Genomic DNA, 10,345 nt, shown 5'->3' with positions numbered 1-10,345 from the left:
AACTCATTAATATCAAAGCTGAATATTTTTGGAAGTAGTTTTTAGTTTGTTTTTAGTTTTAGCTATTTTAGGGGGATATCTGTGTGTGCAGGTGACTATTACTGTGCATAATTATTAGGCAACTTAACAAAAAACAAATATATACCCATTTCAATTATTTATTTTTACCAGTGAAACCAATATAACATCTCAACATTCACAAATATACATTTCTGACATTCAAAAACAAAACAAAAACAAATCAGTGACCAATATAGCCACCTTTCTTTGCAAGGACACTCAAAAGCCTGCCATCCATGGATTCTGTCAGTGTTTTGATCTGTTCACCATCAACATTGCGTGCAGCAGCAACCACAGCCTCCCAGACACTGTTCAGAGAGGTGTACTGTTTTCCCTCCTTGTAAATCTCACATTTGATGATGGACCACAGGTTCTCAATGGAGTTCAGATCAGGTGAACAAGGAGGCCATGTCATTAGATTTTCTTCTTTTATACCCTTTCTTGCCAGCCACGCTGTGGAGTACTTGGACGCGTGTGATGGAGCATTGTCCTGCATGAAAATCATGTTTTTCTTGAAGGATGCAGACTTCTTCCTGTACCACTGCTTGAAGAAGGTGTCTTCCAGAAACTGGCAGTAGGACTGGGAGTTGAGCTTGACTCCATCCTCAACCCGAAAAGGCCCCACAAGCTCATCTTTGATGATACCAGCCCAAACCAGTACTCCACCTCCACCTTGCTGGCGTCTGAGTCGGACTGGAGCTCTCTGCCCTTTACCAATCCAGCCACGGGCCCATCCATCTGGCCCATCAAGACTCACTCTCATTTCATCAGTCCATAAAACCTTAGAAAAATCAGTCTTGAGATATTTCTTGGCCCAGTCTTGACGTTTCAGCTTGTGTGTCTTGTTCAGTGGTGGTCGTCTTTCAGCCTTTCTTACCTTGGCCATGTCTCTGAGTATTGCACACCTTGTGCTTTTGGGCACTCCAGTGATGTTGCAGCTCTGAAATATGGCCAAACTGGTGGCAAGTGGCATCTTGGCAGCTGCACGCTTGACTTTTCTCAGTTCATGGGCAGTTATTTTGCGCCTTGGTTTTTCCACACGCTTCTTGCGACCCTGTTGACTATTTTGAATGAAACGCTTGATTGTTCGATGATCACGCTTCAGAAGCTTTGCAATTTTAAGAGTGCTGCATCCCTCTGCAAGATATCTCACTATTTTTGACTTTTCTGAGCCTGTCAAGTCCTTCTTTTGACCCATTTTGCCAAAGGAAAGGAAGTTGCCTAATAATTATGCACACCTAATATAGGGTGTTGATGTCATTAGACCACACCCCTTCTCATTACAGAGATGCACATCACCTAATATGCTTAATTGGTAGTAGGCTTTCGAGCCTATACAGCTTGGTGTAAGTCAACATGCATAAAGAGGATGATGTGGTCAAAATACTCATTTGCCTAATAATTCTGCACGCAGTGTATATCTAGCTTGAATCAACTGGACAGACTCACTTTCCCACCCACTTTTTACAACTGGAGTGAGTGGTGTAAAAATATAAAATGGCTCAAATTTTGCAAAAATGAGTTAGAAAAGTCAAAAACACCTATTTTTGGAATTTTGGCATTTTTTGAAGCCAGAATTCTGGAGTGCAGGACTTGATATGTACTGCAAATGGCTGAAAATTTTCACGTTTATTCTGGTTATTAAATGGCTCATCTGTTTTTTTTTTTTTAAAGAAAACATTTCACCATAGCATCTACATATTTTAGAAGCAGGAGTGAGTTAGAGAAAAGTGTCTACAGACGTAGTAAGGCTACCTGCACACGTTACGGATTACTCGTTGTGGAAAACTGCAGCGTAGTACAATTACCAGCAAAGTAAATGAAATTAGACAAATCTCACACTTTGATTTTCGGGCAACTTTAGAAATCTGCAGCATGTCAATTGGTTGTGTGATATTTTTGTGCAGATTTTAGATCCACATCAAATCTACAACAAAAACAGCAAGTACGGTAATACATATGGATTTTAGTGCAGATTTGGTGAAAAATGTCTGCTTGTCAACCTGTGCAAGTAGCCTATTTATGCCCAATTGCTTTTACAAGAAACTCAAAGCATTGACCATTAGATTGGCTAACTGCTAACAGTAAAGCGCTGCCTGACAGCTGACAGCTGTCTGCCATGTTCTCGGAATCGGTGCACTTTCTACTAACCATACAAGCAGAACCAAGATAGATCTATAGACTAGACTGCTAGCAGGAAACAGTGCTCGCTGCTTATCTCACTTCCCTGCACATTCTCTTTCCTGTTGGTTACATCAATACATTTGTGGGAAATAATATACAGTATGTTGACAGATTTTATAAGGAAATATTAATTTTCACAGTGGTTCAAATCTGACCATGGACAACATCTGCATGAAGTTTCTATGTTCTCCGCGTGTTTGCCGGGGTTTCCTCCGGGTACTCCGGTTTCCTCCCACACTCCCAAGACATACTGATAGGGACCTGAGATTGTGAGCCCCATTGGGGACAGCAAGATGTGATAATGCCTGTACAGTGCTGTGGAATATGTCAGCAGCATATAATTGAGTAAAATAAACAAAATATTAATAAATGCAGATTTTCATATACATTGCTGGTATGGTGCTGGTGGCTTTGAGCTGCTACATGACTCCATTCATTTCTATGCTAGCAACATTAAACTGTGACCCTTGGGCACGACAGCTGTCATGCAACCAAGAACGCTGTGTAGCCGAACCCTTGATATCACAGCTGAATGTATTCAGCTCCAGCATGCCATCTTCTATAGGATTGCTATAGGCTTGAGTCACGCTGCAACCCCATTCATTTCTGTGCTAGCACTGCCACACTGCGGTCCTTGGGCGAAAAAGCTGTCAAGCGAGCAAGATCGCTGCGTAGACGAACCCTAATATCTAAAAGCGCAATTACATTTTATCCATATGGCCTCAATATTGTGAGAGGTGAATTCTACTGCAAAGATCCAATACATGTGGCTTTACTGCATATTAAGTTTGTCCATAGCGTGTTAATTCCAAATTAGAGGTTTAGGGGTGCACCGCCAATGAGGCAAGGTGAGTCATTTGCCTCAGACAGCACCAGGTAGAGACAAGTGGGGGACAGCAGACAGGCCATGGGCAATGAGCACTTTCATTGTGGAAGCGCTCATCTCTACATATTCAACTGTATCGCTGTTCTCAGAACAGCGATACAGTTGAATGCTGTGCCGGGGCTTGAGAATGATGTATCCCTGCCCCACTGTTCCCTCTAATAGGCTTTAGTCCTAGTGCCTGTAGCCTATCAGAGACTGTGTTATCATCATCATCACGCTGCCTGAACCGGGCTGCATACTGTTTAGGGCACAGACCAGAAGAGGTCTGTGTCCTGCACCACATCGCTGACAGCAGAATGGAGGTAAGTATTTGAGTTTATTATTTTTATTTGGCAGCATACTGTTGGGCTACAATGCTGTTGGGCCATTATTTTGTAACTGGGGAACACACTATGACAGTAATGGTGAACCTTTTAGATACTGAGTGCCCAAACTGCAACCCAAAACCCACGTATTTATCACAAAGTGCCGACACAGCAATTTATTTCTACTGGGGGACTACGAGGAACATGGTTACTAGTACGGGCACTATGGGGGCATTATTACTTCTGAGGAAAAATTAGGGGCATTATTACTGTTGGGGGCACTGTTACCACATTGTGCACTCTGGAAGAGAATTATTAATATTGGTGGGACTTTTGTGTCACGGAAACAATAAGTAACAAATAAAGATCCGACTGACTTGATCCCAAACTAAGGAACAAAAGGGTGAGCCCTATTAATGCCCTAGAGCTCTCCCTCACTGCTCAGCCCATGCAAAGATCTCAATGATAGAAAGTTGCATGTCCACGTACCTTAGACTGAGTGACACCTGCAAACCCTATAATAGTGAGGGGACACGACTACCGGCTCCCTGCACTCAATACGGAGGGAGTCAGGGTCACCTAGTATCAAGCCAACAGGAAAACACAAACACAGAAATAGACTTATCTTGAGGAACCAGCAGTAGCAACTTCAGGCAGTGAAACCAATCCTGTAAGTAGTATAAACCGCAAAGTGAAGCAGTATGGGAGGAGATATATAGGGAGGCAATCACTGCTAATAGATGACAGCTGGGAGAGGGAGGAGAGATGTCAAAGCGAAAGCAAAACAAAAGAACATCATGCAGGAGGTACTGAAGAACGTCTATCAGAACTTCTCAGAGATCTGGCGGTGACAGTACCCCTCCCTCTACGAGTGTACTCCGGACACTCAGAGCCCACCTTCTCAGGATGGGACCTATGGAATGCCCTGAGAAGACGAGTGGCCTTAATGTCCGCCACTGGAACCCACATCCTCTCCTCAGAACCATAACCCTCCCAATGAACGAGGTACTGAAGAGCACCGCGGACAATACGAGAGTCCACAATCCTAGAGACCTGAAATTCAAGATTACCATCAACCACAATCGGAGGAGGAGGCAAAGAGGAGGGTACAGTGGGTTGGACATAAGGTTTTAATAGGGACTTGTGAAAAACATTATGGATCTTCCAAGTCTGAGGAAGATCAAGACGGTAGGCAACGGGATTGATGACGGACAAGATTTTGTAAGGCCCGATAAACTTAGGACCCAACTTCCAGGAGGGAACCTTCAATTTGATATTCTTAGTAGACAACCACACCAGATCACCAACATTCAGGTCCGGACCAGGCACACGTCTCTTATCCGCCACACGCTTATATCTCTCACTCATGCTCTTTAGATTATCCTGAATCTTTTGCCAAATAGATGACAAAGACGAGGAGAATCTCTCCTCATCAGGTAAACCAGAAGCCCCCTCTCCAGAGAATGTCCCAAACTGCGAATGAAACCCATATGCACCAAAAAATGGTGACTTATCAGAGGACTCCTGACGGTTATTTAAAGCAAACTCAGCAAGGGAGAGAAAAGAACACCAATCCTCCTGATTCTCCGCCACAAAACAGCGCAGATATGTCTCCAGATTCTGATTGACGTGCTCTGTCTGGCCATTCGACTGCGGGTGGAAAGCAGAAGAGAATGACAACCGAACCCCCAAGCGAGAACAGAAAGCCTTCCAGAATCTGGAAACAAACTGCGTGCCCCTATCAGAGACTATGTCTGAAGGAATACCATGCAATTTGACAATGTGATCAATAAATGCCTGCGCCAGCGTTTTAGCATTGGGCAACCCAGGAAAAGGAATAAAATGCGCCATTTTGCTAAAACGGTCCACCACCACCAGAATCACAGTCTTCCCTGAGGAACGAGGCAGGTCCGTAATGAAATCCATGGACAGATGTGTCCAAGGACGGGAAGGAATGGGTAACGGAAGGAGAGGACCTGATGGCCGTGAATGAGGGACTTTGGCACGAGAGCATGTCTCGCAGGCTGCCACAAAACCCTCAACCGACTTACGAAGAACCAGCCACCAGAATCTCTGAGCAATGAGATCCACTGTGGCTCTACTCCCCGGGTGCCCAGCAAGGACAGTATTGTGGTGCTCCTTAAAAACCTTGTGTCGTAAAGCGAGAGGCACAAACAACCTCCCAGGGGGACAAAGATCAGGAGCCTCTGCCTGGGCTGCCTGAACCTCTGCCTCCAATTCAGGATAAAGAGCAGACACAACCACCCCTTCAGCCAAAATGGGACCCGGGTCTTCAAAGTTCCCCCCTGTCGGAAAACAACGTGACAGGGCATCCGCCTTCACATTCTTAACCCCGGGTTCAGACGCTTGGCTGACTCCAAGTAGGCCAGATTCTTATGGTCGGTAAACACGGTAATAGGGTGTTTGGCTCCCTCTAGCCAATGGCGCCATTCCTCAAAAGCTAACTTGATTGCCAACAACTCCCTATCTCGCACATCGTAATTACTCTCTGCGGAGGAGAGTTTCTTCGAGAAAAGGCACACGGTCGCCATTTGGCAGGAGAGGGACCCTGAGACAAGACCGCACCCACACACACCTCAGAAGCATCCACCTCAACAATGAAGGGCAGAGAGATATCAGGTTGTACCAAGATGGGAGCGGAAGCAAAACTCTCTTTCATACTAGAAAAAGTTTTACGCGCCTCTACCGACCAGGAGGAAAAATCTACCCCCTTTCTAGTCATATCAGTCAGTGGTTTAACAACAGAGGAATAATTCAAAATGAACTTCCTGTAATAATTGGCAAAACCTATAAAGCGCATCAGCGGCTTCTGATTCTCAGGAAGCTCCCAATCAAGCACAGCGCGGACCTTCTCGGGGTCCATGCGAAAACCAGAAGCGGAGAGAAGAAAACCCAGAAATTGAATTTCTGGAACCGCAAACACACATTTCTCCAGTTTAGCGTACAATTTATTCTCCCGCAGAATGAGCAAGACCTGAAGTAGGTGGTCCCTATGAGTTTTGAAATCAGGAGAAAAAATCTAAATGTCATCTAGATACACTAGTACAAATTTCCTCATTAAATGATAAAAAATGCTGTTCACAAAATGTTCGAAGACGGCTGGAGCATTCATCAAACCAAAAGGCATAACCAAATTCTCAAAATGGCCCTCAGGGGTATTGAAGGCCGTCTTCCATTCGTCCCCTTCTCTGACCCTGACCAGGTTGTATGCCCCTCTTAAATCCAACTTGGATAAAACTTTAGCCCCAACAATCTGGTTAAACAGGTCCGGGATCAGAGGAAGCGGATAAGGGTCACGAATTCTGATACTGTTCAGCTCCCTGAAATCCAGACATGGTCTTAAAGAACCATCTTTTTTCTTAAAGGGATTCTGTCATGAGATTTGAGCCCTATAAGCTAAACATATGGCCAGGTCCGTACTAATAACATGAATCCTAAACTGCCCTTATTAAACCTGCTTGTGGCTCTATTATCCCAAAAAACTGGTTTTTATAAGCTGTCACTCACCTACCTAAGGTGCCCAAGGGGTTTTACGTTAACCCAGGGTGCCCGCCCGCACCCCTCGCCGTCTGGTGCCCAGCGCCGCCTTCCTCACCTCAGCCCCGCCTCCGCAATCCTCCCGTCCCTCTGCTAGATCCGGCGCCTGCGCACTAGGCTCAGCCTGATGCGCCGCGGACTCCTGGCAGCGGCTTCGTTGAGCGAAGTGCGCATGCGCATCAGGCCGGCGCATGCGCACTTCGCTCAACGAAGCCGCTGCCAGGAGTCCGCGGCGCATCAGGCTGAGCCTAGTGCGCAGGCGCTGGATCTAGCAGAGGGACGGGAGGATTATGGAGGCGGGGCTGAGGCGAGGAAGGCGGCGCTGGGCACCAGACGGCGAGGGGTGCGGGCGGGCACCCTGGGTTAACGTAAAACCCCTTGGGCACCTTAGGTAGGTAAGAGACAGCTTATAAGGGCTCAAATCTCATGACAGAATCCCTTTAACAAAAAAGAAACCAGCGGCGTCCCTTTCTCAGGCTCTCAGAGATATAAGAACGCATAGCGACCCTTTCAGGTTGGAAGAGATTGTATAAATGAGATTTAGGCAGCTTGGCGCCTGGGATGAGATTAATAGGGCAATCGTACTCCCGGTGAGGGGGCAGCTCCTGAACACCACTCTCAGAAAACACATCCGAAAATTCAGAAAGAAAAGATGGTATAGTCTTAGTAGAAACCTCTGAAAGAGACGTCGAGAGGCAATTCTCTCTGCAAAAGTCACTCCAACCATTTATTTGCCTCGCTTGCCAATCAATGGTGGGGTTATGTTTAGTGAGCCAGGGTAGCCCCAACACTAGAGGAGTAGGTAACCCGCCTAGGACGAAACATGACACATCCTCAACATGAGCATCACCCACAGTCAAACGGATATTGTGAACTATACCCTTTAATGATTTTTGAGAAAGTGGAGCGGAATCAATAGCAAAAACAGGTATATCCTTTCCCAAAGTGCATACCTGGAAACCATGCGTTATAGCAAATTGATTATCAATGAGATTGACAGCTGCTCCACTATCTACAAAAATCTCACAAACCATGTTCTTGCTCTTTAGCGCCACCCTGGCAGGTAGGACAAAACGGGAACTACAAGCAAACGGAAAACCTTCAATTTCCGTATCAACCTTGCCAATAGTAACAGATGGAACGTTTTTAGAGGACTTTTTTCTTTTGGTTTCTTTATTATTCTCTAAAAACTCCCTGAATCTCCTAGAGGGACAAACATTTGCCAAATGATTTATACCTCCACAACAGAAACAAACCCTCCTCTGAGAGCTGAATCCTCTGTTAGAGGCAAGCAAACCCAGCTGCATGGGCTCCTGCTCAAAGGGGATTGAGAGAGACTGAGACCCCTGCGCACTGAATGAGACCGCCCCACTGTCCTTGGAGTGAGTATGACAGGAAGGAGTGATCTCTCCTCTCTCTCTAAGACGCCTGTCAATACGAACAGCCCCAGACATGGCAGACTCCAAGGAGGTAGGTCTCTCATGAAAGGCAAATGCATCCTTCAATCCCTCTGAAAGACCATAGCAAAATTGACTTCGGAGTGCAGCATCATTCCAACCAGTATCAGCTGCCCATCTCCGAAATTCTGAACAGTATAACTCTGCGGATTGTTTACCCTGGCATAAAAGACGCAATTTAGATTCAGCCAGAGCAACACGATCCGGATCATCATATATCTGACCCAGGGCTACAAAAAATTAATCCACTGATCGGAGGGGCCGTGCCCCCACCGGCAGCGAAAAGGCCCAAGACTGAGCGTTATCCCTGAGCAGTGAGATGATGATCCCCACCCTCTGCTCCTCTTCACCAGAGGAATGGGGAGGTAGGCGAAAATGGAGTTTGCAAACCTCTCTAAAACGAACAAAATTCTCACTACCCCCAGAGAAGGTATCTGGAAGCGAGATCTTAGGCTCAGAACAAACTCCATGAACGCAAGCAGAACCAGTCACCTGAAACTGAGATACAGTTTTACGGAGCTCTGCGACCTCCAGTGAAAGACCCCGCATGCGGTCCGTCAAGGCTAAAACCGGATCCATGCTTAAGACGGTTTTGGTGGTTTATAATGTCACGGCTGAGGATGGTGTAGCAGGAAACAATAAGTAACAAATAAAGATCCGACTGACTTGATCCCAAACTAAGGAACAAAAGGGTGAGCCCTATTAATGCCCTAGAGCCCTCCCTCACTGCTCAGCCCATGCAAAGATATCAATGATAGAAAGTTGCATGTCCACGTACCTTAGACTGAGTGACACCTGCAAACCCTATAATAGTGAGGGGACACGACCACCAGCTCCCTGCACTCAATACGGAGGGAGTCAGGGTCACCTAGAATCAAGCCAACAGGAAAACACAAACACAGAAATAGACTTATCTTGAGGAACCAGCAGTAGCAACTTCAAGCAGTGAAGCCAATCCTGTAAGTAGCATAAACCGCAAAGTGAAGCAGTATGGGAGGAGATATATAGGGAGGCAATCACTGCTAATAGATGACAACTGGGAGATGGAGGAGAGATGTCAAAGCGAAAGCAAAACAAAAGAACATCATGCAGGAGGTACTGAAGAACGTCTATCAGAACTTCTCAGAGATCTGGCGGTGACATTTTGTGAGGACTGCTACAGTTGGGGGCACCCTGGCACAGCTTAGGAACAACACTTTTTATGGTACTATAAGTGTCAGGGGCAGTATTTGTTGGGCACAGTTATTTTTATGGCACCGTGTGGCAATAATTATTGAAGGGTGCACTATCTGCGTGGTACTAGTATTTTCAGGGGACTGTTTCTGCAGTATAGTATTAGGGAGCACAGCGGGCACAGTATTGGGGGTGGCAGAAATGGGTGTTCAGAAGGTGGGGAGGGGGATGGAAAAGTAGGAAACTAAGATGTCTGTGTGCCAAACTCTGCAGACAGGAGGTGGCTGAAAGAAATAATCATGGCAGTCTGCTCTGAATGGAGAGGGTAAGGAAAGAGAACATCTACATCAGAGGAGACATTACTGGTATGTGGGGCTGTATTACCCTGTATGTTTTGTAGCGCTGTATGTAAGGTCTTCCAAGTATGTCTTTAACAGTAGGGCTGGAGGGAAGGGGTTAGGTTGAGAATATGGCATTGAAGGGCGGGGGGCGGTTCAGTTTTCGCCTCAGGCAGCAAAAAGGCTGGGTGCACCCCTGAGGTATTCACCCCTTTTTTTTTACTGTAGCAACATTAAATGGTTATTCCTACCTAATGGCATATCCTCAGGATGTGCCATAAATATCTGACCGATACAGGTCCCCCAACCACTCACTCACATCAATTGGAAATTTATGGCATATCCTATGGATATGGAAATACAGTACACCTTTAAGCACAGTGG

Source organism: Bufo bufo, chromosome 3 (genome assembly GCF_905171765.1).
Source record: "Bufo bufo chromosome 3, aBufBuf1.1, whole genome shotgun sequence".
Lineage (NCBI taxonomy): Eukaryota > Metazoa > Chordata > Amphibia > Anura > Bufonidae > Bufo > Bufo bufo.
Note: the sequence above shows the minus strand (reverse complement) of the source record.